The 11915-nt window shown below is 41.6% G+C and overlaps 1 long non-coding RNA gene and 1 pseudogene across 1 annotated transcript; both read right to left on the minus strand.

The window, feature by feature from the left end:
- Positions 1–1406: 1406 nt before the first annotated feature.
- Positions 1407–5322, minus strand: LOC132655842 (uncharacterized). The gene is made up of 3 exons (XR_009593729.1): positions 4809–5322; positions 3560–3645; positions 1407–1984 (listed from the first exon to the last, which is right to left on the minus strand). It is a non-coding gene; the product is annotated as an uncharacterized LOC132655842 (long non-coding RNA).
- An 874-nt stretch (positions 5323–6196) lies between these two features.
- On the minus strand, positions 6197–7532 carry LOC110557026 (heterogeneous nuclear ribonucleoprotein F-like; annotated as a pseudogene).
- Positions 7533–11915: the final 4383 nt, after the last annotated feature.

The following is an 11915-nucleotide window of genomic DNA, read 5'->3' on the forward strand; positions in this document are numbered from 1 at the left end:
TCAAGGCAATCCATGCTCTAACACAATGGGTATGTCCCAATACAGGCCAGCCACCTCAGGTATCTTGGGGATATGAAGGCCACTCAGAAGAAGCCATCCCAGTTCTTCTTCCCCAGGATCCTCCACAATGCTGTAGGCATTAAGTCCATGGAGCTGTCCTGTAATTCTGCATAAGGATTGAAGCATCAAATTTATGGTTACTGGAAGAAGACTACACATGAGAAGCAATAAAACAGCCACCACACTTATAGCAATAAGGCTATGAGTGAGTGGTCTCCATGAAGGCAAGGATGAAAACAACTGATTTAAAAGGTCTTTAGCAGTTTTTGCTGTGTCAAATTTAAATGGTTTCACTTTTTGCCTGAAGACTTCCTCTTGAGGTCTGGAGAGATGGCTCAGAGGTTAAGAGCACTGGCTGCTCTTCCAGAGGTATTGAGTTCAATTCCCAGCAACTACATGATGGCTCACAACCATCTATAATGAGATATGGCGCCCTCTTCTGGAGTGCAGGTGCACATACAGATAGAACATTTTATAATAATAAATAATAAATAGATAAATCTTAAATAAAAGACTACCTCTTGATGTAGCCAAACCAAGTTTAAAGATAAATTGGTATGCTGCTTCACTCCCAACAAATGTTTTTTTAACCTTTTCCCAATTAAAATAACTTTCATTATACTTTAAAGGTGTAGCTCAAATCCATTGATAATAAGCATGACAATTCAATCGAGATTTAATTTTTAAGCCTTGCAATTCATCTCCTAAAACTTGCAAACTTTCATATAAAGCATCTATTTTCTATTCTAATCTTTCATCAATATCATTTTGCAGTCCTAATATTACAGTAACATTATGAGATAAGTCATTAACATAACTAGATGTTTGTACTTCTTGTGTCAGTGCGATAACAGCTGTTGTAGCTGTGGCTATCAAAGCAATCAAAGCAAAGATTATTGCTATAAATTAAGCCTACCATATGTTTAGTTCTACTTACAGCCTTTTCCGTTTCTTTCAATACCTGCAAACCTTTTCCTAAATACCATGCGGCTGATATGATATAATATGATATGAGTTATCATAATGAATGGTGGTTGATGTAAAATCAGAACTGAAGTTTGTACATTAACAACTGATAAGCAACTGGAAAGACAGCAATTCAAGCATGAAACATTAAAGTTTACAGACATATTTTCAATTTTAACATTACCTAGTAAAAATACATAAGGGTAAGTTAAGCAAACAGAGACATCTTTCCTAACACCATGTCCATAACTACTGTTATTCATCTTTGAATCAGTAGACAGCATAGGAGGATATATACTGCAGCTATTTTCCATAAATGTCTCTGAATATAATTTTTGGAGTAATCCAAATTCCTGAAGCAAGTATTTTTTGTTGCCTAAATCTGTTTGATTCTCTGACCAGATAATTATCTTAGATACATTACTAATAGAAAATTGAACAGGCATGATAACAGTGCTTCCAATTAATAGATTTATTATATATGGGGTCTCATAAACTACCTGGTTTTAATAAAAATGCTCTAACACTTTGTGAATATAAGTTGTGAGAAATATTAGTTTCTTCAAACTGTGGCATGCCCATCATGACACTTTGTTGAGTATTCTTTGTGATATTTGCAGTCCATATTTGTGAGGTAACAATGACACATCAGTTTTGAGTAGCATTTTTTTGGAAAGCATATAGGAATTGCCTTACTGATACCAGAATAATTATTCATCTGTGAAGTCACTTGTTGCTCAGTCCAAGGAAAATCTAGTAAGTGAGTGTCATTAGTGGATACAAATATTTCCAGACCATTCCAAGGAACAGGTTGTAGCAGAGGAGGATCTGGAACATATGCCCAGCATGGTTCTCTTATTGCACTCATCACCAAACTACTGTTGATACAGTCAGCAGAAGTGGCAGCCTCCACAAACTGCATCAGTCATTCAGGTAACCAAAGAGCATTTTCAGCATCCTGTGGAAAAACACAAACAAGGCCTCATCCCTGAATCAAAATCAGTTGGGCATATTCCATTGTTCAGTTAAAGGACCTCATCATTTCACCATGGCAAAATTATCTTTTAGTTTTTGGGTGCCAAAAACGTTCTGCATCTGTCAAACCCTGTTTGTCCAAATTTTAAATAAACAAAGAATTCTTTGGAGTCCAGGGATATAACTCCCCCCTTTTGATTTTTTGTAGTTGTTGTTTTAATGAACCATGTGCTCTTTTAACAATATCTTGTCCTTGTGGATTATAAAGAATTTTAGTTTTGTGATATTAAATTGCATACAAAAAGTTTGAGGTGCCTTACTAATACATCCTGACATGCTGTCTGTTTTAATGACTTTTGGTATGCTCATAATAGGGAAGTATAATAAACAATGAGCAACAATGCGTTTAGCAGCTTTTTTAGTTTGTGTAGAAGCAAAAATAAAGCCAGAAAAAGTGTCCACTACTATATGAACAAATTTTTGTTGTCCAAACTTTGATATATGAGTAACATCCATCTGCCAAAGTTGGTTAAGAATAAGCCTTCTCGGATTAACACCCATGTGTGGTACAGTTGTAAATTATGGACACTGTGGGCGTTGTTTTATAGCTTGATAAGCAGCTTCACTGGTGATATGATACTGTTTTTTTTAATGCTATTGCTATTTTGATGATACAAGTCATGAGATTGTTGTGCTAATTCAATTTGAGTGCAGAGCTTCAAGAAAAGAGCCCATTTATCAGTGTTTGTTGTTCCAAATGAGCTGCTTTTCTCTGAAAATTTTTTAAGTAAGCTAAATCAAGTTAAGGGGTAAACAGCCAACAGATGAAGTTTGGCCCATGATTACTAACAATTAATCCACAGAAAGAGCCACACACATCCATACACACTGCCTCCAGGGCTGGGGAAGACAGTTATGGCCACACACATCAGGCCTCTGCTGGACTCATGCAATTGCTCAAAAAGAGAGCAAATTGTCCTGAAAATTTTGAGGGTAAAGTTTAGTGCTGTCTGTAATATAAATGTTCTACAAAATTTGATAAAATACTGACTGTAAATTTGCCAAAGGTTGGTAATTCTTCCATCCAGGACTCATTATGCTATTATTTCTTCTTTGTAGTTGGTTTGAAATTTTTCACTCAAAAAAAAAAAAAAAAAAAAAAAAAAAAACTTCTGTCTTGCCAGAGCTTTTTTTTTTTTTATTTTAATTGAAGCTGGCTGGGATGAGAGGTCACAGAGAAAAGAAGCACACACACATACACTAACACACACCCTCTTGCATGTGCTCCACTGATCAGCCAGCCCCTTTAATGCCCCAGTACCTTCTGGTCTCCAGGTCTTGGCTGGAAGTGCGCACTGTCACTAATATGAAGTGGGGAGGGCCTACCAAGCCAGAAAGCTCGATTCCTATCTGCTCCTGTAGCAGCTGTGTTTTACAAGGTTTGGATAAGGTACATTCAGTCCACCAAAACCCAGTTCTCACCACAGAGGGGTTTACTGAGAAATGCTGCCTGGGCTGTCACTTGAATAATGTTCTATCTGTTGTTGTTCATCCTTACCTTAGGCCAAAAGGAGATAACAACAGAGATGCGGCAGGCCATCCTACAACTGGTTCAGCTTTGCCTCCAAGGACTCCCAAAAGTGTCTAGAATGGGGAAAGGTGGGATGCTTTCATTAGCCTCAGGGACACCCTACCCTTCCTTCTGGTTAGAAACCCTGGTTCCTGGGAGTCCAGAAGTGATTAGTCCCTACTGGCAGCAGTCAATCCACTTGTCATATACTGCACCACCATAGTATGGCCACAAGGGGCAGCCAGTTCTTCAACCAGAAACAAAGTATGTCAAATTACATATAATACATAACATATAATTACACACAACAGCATTACAAGCTATGCCAAATCCTACCCTCAATGCTCAGAATACTTGGACCCACCTTACCTAAAGTGGTCTTGATATGCTGCCCAAAGTGGCCTCAAATTCCTTGGTTCAATGGGCTAGAGAAAATAGCTCAGTGGTTAAGAATAGTTGCTGTTAGTATTTAGGCAGCCTGCTTTTGGGTTGCCTAGTAACCTATGATGTCATCATGTGTCACCTGCCAGACAGACGAACCTGGCAGGCAAATGGACCCCTGCCTCTTACCTCTCTCTCTTGCTCTCTTGTTCTTTCTCTATCTTGCTTTCTCTCCTTTCTCTGTTGGGGTGTCCCCTCGCCTCTTTCATCATCATCTCTTTCTCCTTTCCCATCATCATCATCCTCTCTCTCTCTCTCTCTCTCTCTCTCTCTCTTTCTCTCACTCTCTCTCTCTCCATCTCCATCCAATAAACCTCTTTCATATAATATCTGTTGTGCACATCATTATTTCATTGATGTGTTGGGTCTGGAAGGGCTCTCCCGGGAGCACCTGGTCTGGTCACACCTTAAGCAAATTTGCCTGCAACAGATTTTTCTCCTGTTCCGCCTATCCCTAACCACCACTCAACTACATATTCCTTAAAACCTACACTTTCTCTCAACTGCCCTGCCTTTATCTCATGCACCTGTCCCTCTGCTCTTGGCAGCTCAGACTCAGTGCCCTGCCATGTGCTCCGAACACCTGGGACAAAGCAGATGCTCACACTGCGCTAGAGTCGGCTTGGGAAAACTGGGACGCTCGCACCAGACTTTAATCTTTTTTTAGTATATTACAGTTCATTCACTTTGTATTCCAGCTGTAGCCCCTCCCCTCTGGAACTGCCGACTCAGACACAACCTGCTTCTAAACCATCCCTGTTGGGTAAGCAAATTTCCCGCCGCCGCTCGGGCTTACGTGCAGAGGATTATTTTCAATTGCGCAGACGTTGACTCAGCTGTGCCACAGGCCCAGAGATTTTCGAACTGACCGGACAGCCATCCGGTCAGCAAGTACCCTGGGTCGCACGACCCAGTCTCCCTGTGCCATCACAGCACAGCTGAACACTGCACATGGCAAGCCTCAGTGTTAGTTTTAGAACAGAGAAGGCGCGCCCAAATGCGCTGGGATCTCCCAGACGCTCGGCCCTCCCCCACCCCGCAGGACTCCAAGCCACATTCTAAACAGTCTCTCAAAATCTCTCTGACCTCTAAGGCCCGACTTCCCAGCTTTTAAAAAATTATTTTCTTCCTGATTTCTGTACACTCTACTCTTAAATTTTTTTAAATGCTGTCAATTCTTATCTAATGAAATTCTTATCTAACAATTTATGTAATTTGCTCATTGGATTTACATTTATAAGACTTTCTTAGTCATAATTAACTCTTTATCTCCTATTAGACTAAAAGCAACAAGTCTCATTTTAAATGGGTATGGGTTTTTTATATAAATTTAAAATTATATTTTACCATATATATGATTCAACACTGGTTCAAAATAATTTTATATGATGCTAAAATTTCAAAGTTATAAAAGTCTATTCAAATTAAGCTAATTTAAAATGTATGTCTAATTGCCTATGTCGTTATCAGTTCCTGAATTAATACATAAATGCTAAAAGGTTTGGTATAATAAATTCAAATATAATTTTAAAATTGCTTTATACTGTTCTATATTGTTGGTTTTAAAACTCATAGCTCAAGGGGTTACTACACAGAAGTTTTTACAAGTACTCTAATTTAAGATCTATTAATTTTAGAGGCATTTATTTATTTATGTTAAAACTTGGTCATTGTGCTATATCTTCACTATCAAAAGGTTAAAATATGTTTGGTCTTATTTTCTGAATATGGTAATCTAATATATAGCCTTAGACTTTTATAAGCTATAGACTTTTTATATACTAAATCATACAGGAAACTGGTTTTTTTGTTTGTTTGTTTTTGTTTTTTTGTGTGTGAAAAAGTCTTTATTTTAAGAAAAAAAAATTAGTTAACAAAAATTTAACAAGTTTCACTTAGCAAAATACACCTAAAAGGAAATCACAGTACAAAGAAAGCTTTAAGTCAAGGCCTCACCAATTCCCACAGTATTAGTATTGTGTCTCAATTCTCAAAACTAACTTTTAAAAAGCTTAAACTTAACCTAAAGATTTTAAATGAAAATATAAACTAGAATGAAGAACATGAGAATGCTTTTTTGCATCAGGGATCTAGCACCTTTGAGTTCTCCAGTCACTAATATGTCACTAATATGAAGTGGGGAGGGCCTACCAAGCCAGAAAGCGTGGTACAAGCTTTTCAAATGTTCCTACAATACTAGTCATATCCACCCATGCTGTTCTGACTGCTATAGCCGTCCCCATAACAGCCACTCACTGACTGACTCTCCAGGCCGCTGTAAGTTGCCTGGGCAGCTGACACTCCCATGCCCTGCATCACCTGGCTGCTACAAGCCCCATTGCTAGCCCCTGTTGTTGAATTCAGGAAGAGTTCTATGTATCTGCGCTGCATGTTGGCCCTGTCCTTCAACATAGCTGCCACTGCTTCTTCATGGGTGGCAAACTCAACATCAGCTTCTCCCGTCACTCTTCCATCAGGGCCAACCTCAATATGAACCCTCACAGGGTTGAGTGAAGTTGTAGATGTCATTCTCTGTTGCTTTGTAGGGCAGCCCTCTCATGTGGACGCAGTGGCCAGTGGTGCTCTGCACTGTGAATTCGCTGTCTCTGTATCTGTGGTCATACATTCCTAAGAGACAGTAGCTGAGGTCTCTCCCAAACAGATCAGTGGTGAAGCCATAGCCATCACTGAGGCCACTCTATTCTTCATAGCCCCTATAGCCTGTACTATAGGCACCAGACCTCATCCTATCCAGGCTTGCCTGTTTCACAATGCTAATGTATCTCTGGGCTGTGCCAGGCCGGTCATAAGGCCCAGGCCTCTGCACAGACATTAACTTCAGAGGTGGATCTGAGTATGACCTAACTTCCTCCTGACTGCTCTTGAACACTTCAATATACCTATTCTCTCCTTGTGCTTCCCTAGAGCTTTCTCAGCTAACTCTTGTGAGGCAAACTGAACGAAGGCCTCCCCTGTAATCTTGCCCTCTGGGTCCACAGGTAATATGATCCCATTTGGCACAATTTCCAACCCTGAGAAGAACTGAACGATTTCTTCCTTTGTGCATCCAAATGGGAGTCCCTGGAGCCTCACAAAGCCATCATTGGCACTGTCGGCACTGTTTGGACCACTGTGCTTCAACACCCAATCCATCTCAGTTCTGTGTGACTTGAACACCTCAATATACTGGTGTCCCATGCTTTCCCTGTCTTTTTTCAGAGCCAATTTTACATCATCTTCTGACTCAAGTTCAACAAAAGCCTCACCACTCTGCCTGCCTTCTCTAGTATAAATGAAATGAACACCTGCAACCCATCATGAATTGTGCAGTTGGAGAGGAAGTTTTGTACATCCTCAATTGAGCAGGACCAGGGTAGGCCTCAGAGTTTGACCACATAGCCTTCACCTCCCTCAGGGCCCAGCATCATGAACACTTGACAGGGCTGATGTCACAAGCTTGGGCAATTTTTTTGTAGTTTAAGGAACCACCACAGATGCCTTCTGTAGCAAACACTTATGGAAGATATAACAAGTTTTCCATGGGAGGAAGGCAGAAGTGACTTCTATTTACAGTAAGGAGCGCGGCTTACGAACCAACTCCACCCGACGCCTTAGACTCCGCAGAGGGCTCTGGGGAAAGTCCAGGTGCATCTTCTTTTTGTTCTCAACCTTCAGGAAGATGAGGCGCAGTCCTCCTTCCACGACAGAGCCCAAAGGATGCAAGCCAAGAAACTGCTATGCTCTCCTTTTAACGGACTTTTAAGGTTTCAACTTAACAGGACCAAACCTAAAGTCCTAATATTTAGGGGTTAATAAGTGCAAATTAATAGTTGGTCATCTTATAGATGATCAAGTCCTTTAACATGTTCAAAAACATATTTATAGTCCTACAGATGCAGATATGGCCTCACTGCTGTCTTAACTGAATGGCTGAGCATGGTCCCTGAACCTCCCATACAGGAGTTGGGAAAAATGATGTTTAAAGCCCTTGAATCTTCCTGACAGGCTCAGCTACAGCAAAAGCTATGCTCCAGACTTTGGCTACTGCTCTGAGGCTGTCAGCTTCCCATAGAAGAAAAACAAGAAATCTGCAAAACAAGATTCTTGTTTTGGCTATACCCATCCCACCAGGGTATAGCCAAAAGTCAGCTCTACCAGGTAACTGTTTCAAATGCAGCTAAAGGGGACACTGGTTTCATGGCTGCCTCAACAAGCCACACCCTGCCTGCTGGCAGACTGGCCTCTAGAAGTCAAAATGCTCCCATGCAAGCTTGTCATCTGTTCCCAGCCATGGAAGCTCCACCAGCACAAGAGCCACAGACACTTCCAGCCTTTGAGCTCCTTGGCCTAGCGGAGGACAAATGGGTCCTAGATTCAGCTACCTCCACCACTCTCACTCAGCCCAGGGTAACATTGCAGGTCTGTTTTAACCTCACATTCAGATCTCACAGTCACATTGCCAATTTCTGTCTTGCAACTGAGATGCATCTCAGTTACCTTCATATGAAGGAGACCAGGCCTTAAGTCTCAATCCTAGAGCTGTTACTGCCAGACAGAGTCTGATTTGTTATCAAACAAGAAACAGGTCTCAGATATAACCTTTTACAATTACTTTAGCTAAAGGATAGTTCATAGCAGTCTCACCTATGTCTCATAGTAAACAATTGGATACAAGGCTTAAGGATACCAAAAGTTAAGTTATGAGGACCTTAAGCTTTAAAGTTGGTTAATGCCAGCTATGAATGTCTGAGGGTCTAGGAAAATGTTTTACTTCTACTTCTACCTTCTACTTCATGGAAGGCCTCTGCCTTTCCAGAGCTTACCTTAAAGAGTGGTTATGTCTTAAAGGGTGTATGTCTACTGCCTTTTCTACAGTGTGTATTTCAGTGCAGATTACAATGGTTATGCTAATATGTCTAGAATTTTGTCTCCTTTGTAAAATTAAAAAGAAATTCTTGTAAGCTGCAGAAATCCACCCAAATCCACCTCTCAGCTCAATTGGTCTCCAGATTAAATTTCTCACCTACTGCCTATCTCAGAGGGTGGGATTCCTCCCTTTTCACTGGTTTTGGGACTCCCCTTTCTTGGCTACTCAATTGCTACATTCCTACATCTAACACTGTCTGATTGGTGAGTCTTCCCTGCTGGATGGCATCAATACTTGGCTACAGGATCACTACATTCCTACACCCAACACCAGCTGACTGGTGAGTCTTCCCTGCTGGATGGCATCAATTCCTGGCTACCGGATCACTACACTCCTATACCCAACACCAGCTGATTGGTGAGTCTTCACTTCTGGTTGGCGTAAATGCTTTTATGGCTTTCACCAACCTATATCCAAACCCTTCATCTAGAACTTCTCTCTTGGGTGATATTTTCTCTCTACCAGCATGGTTTCGCTCCCTCCCCCTCTTGCTCATCTACAAAATCCTAGCTAGGTAAACCATGTCTGCTATAGGCAACTGTGCCCTTGGTCTCTGGCCAACACTGATGAGCTGTTGGAATAGATTGTACCATACTACTCTACTAAGTCATACCTTGCTTTTGGGACACCTTGACAGGTCATTGACTCCTACCTGCCCAATGGGAATAGTCCATTCCTCTGATCTGGAATGTTTTCTGGAGAATTTCAGATTTCTATACCTAGCACCTGATTTAAGGGCCTCTAAGCATACACACCTCTGCAACCAAACTTGGCCTCAAGTTCCCTTAAATAACAGATCCAAAATAAAACCTTTTTATTACTTAAAATTACTGCCAGTGATTGGGTAAATGAAGGTTCCCATGTTCAAGTCTCTTCTTTGATCCAAGCATTCCACCTCTGTTCACTCTCCCAAAAGTTTTAAATGTATACCTAAAGAATTTTTCTCCATAACCTACTTAACTTTATCTTCTGCCTACATATATGTTCCAGCAGCCTGCCAGACCCAGGTGTTTCCTACATCCACAATAGCACAAGGTAGCTACCATAGGTGTCCCAGTCTGACCTGACAGACTTCATAAAGCTGGACCTGCACTTTCCCTCCCAGCCACTGATGTTCTTACAGATCCTGGACAGCATCAAAACAGCCTGTTCTTTCTGGACTTGGCCAGCATTTCAGCCTTTTGACCTCCCTATAGCAGCCCCATTGTCAGCAGGAAGTAGCCAGAAGAGAATCTCCATTCGTTATTCATTTATTATTAACAAAAAGGCTAAAATGGTGTGCTTCAGTTCCAGGACAAGCAGCTCCAGGTTCTCCCAGTATTCCTCAATCCCTATCTGCTGCAGTGCATGGCTGGCAAATTCCACCCTCTACCCTGAACTTTCCAGGGCAGGGGCTTCCCTTTCTCCTCACCATGTAATCTGGACATTTTGGTGCTATTATTTTTTTCTTCCTCTCTTTTTCTTACCCCCTTGTATGGCAACCAATAGCTGCTTCCAATGAACTTACATTTATATGCTTTAACATGAGAAGCAGCCCAAACTCCTCATTTTTTAATTATAGAAACAGGGCAAAATGTTAGTATTTAGGCAGCCTGCTTCTGGGTTGCCTAGTAACCTATGATGTCATCCTGACAGTCACGATTCATCTGTGCAGGAGCTATAAACGGACCCCTGCCTCTTACCTCTCTCTTTTGCGCTCTTGTTCTTCCTCTTTCTTGCTTTCTCCCCTTTCTGTTGGAGTGCCCCATCCCCTCCCACTTTCGTGTCTCTCTCTTTCCATCTCATATAATATCTGTTGTGCACATCATTTCAGTTGCTGCTTTCCCAAAGGCCCCAGGTGTAATTCCCAGCATCCACATGGTGACTCACTGCTAATCGCCTGTAATGCCAGCCTCCTCCTTTGGACTCCATGGGTGCCTGAACTCACATGTTCACAGGCATTCACATATACACACAATTTTAAAAGGTTTTTTTTTAATTACTTGGTCCAAGCAATGTCTGAGCCCCCCAAGTGGTTGGGAACTCTGCTATGCACTGCTGGGCCTAGCTCATTGCCTAAGAACTGAAAACACAAAAGTGGTAAACACACAAACAGACAGAAACAACAACAAAAACCAGCAGCTCCGTAGAAAGCTGAGAAACAAATCACTGCAGTATTTAGCAGCTTAGGACAATAGGCTGTGTTATCTCTGGGTCTTTAAGGTCTGGGGCAGGCCCTCTAATGGAAGAGGATGTGTTGTGCTGTCTCCCAGGTCTGGATAGGTCTCTGCCTCCTAGTCCCTCACTAGCACTGGCAGGGCTCCATACCTGTGTTGTGGTGAGCAATACAATAGGGATGGGAGAAATGACAACCATCAGTTCTGCCATCTTCCAGTGCCTTGAAGCAAGACTTTAGGTGCAGCTTCTGGGAGGGGTCATACTAAGGTGGAAATGCAGGCAGGCAGACCCAAGGCTGTGCTAAAGAATACTAAAGCCAGAATGTACAGTACACAGTGACAAGCAGGGAAAATAAGTAATGACATGGGAGAGAGGGATGGAGACTTGGGCAGAGTGAAATGTTCTTCTCAAAGCCTCAAGAGGACCCTCTCAAAAGATGCTGTCTCAGTAAAGAGCTACAGGTAATGCACAGGGCTGGGGACAGGTAACAACCCACCAAAGGCTCTGAGGCAGGCTTAAGCAAAACTCAAAGAAAGTGAGAATTGAGGGCTGTCTGGTTAATGGCATCCTTCAAACATGTTAGCACAATTCACAAAGTCACAATCACCATGGCTCTCACAGGTTCATGAGAGCCATTATGGTATTTTCTTTTTTCCTTTTTAAAAAAGATTTATTTATTATGCATACAATGTTCTATCTGCAAGAGGGCACCAGATATCATTATAGATGGTTGTGAGCCACCATGTGGTTGCTGGGAATTGAACTCAGGACCTCTAGGAAGAGGTCAATTGCTCTTACCCATCTCTCCAGCCCTTGACA

This window comes from Meriones unguiculatus, chromosome 8, assembly GCF_030254825.1.
Source record: "Meriones unguiculatus strain TT.TT164.6M chromosome 8, Bangor_MerUng_6.1, whole genome shotgun sequence".
Classification (NCBI taxonomy): Eukaryota; Metazoa; Chordata; class Mammalia; order Rodentia; family Muridae; genus Meriones; species Meriones unguiculatus.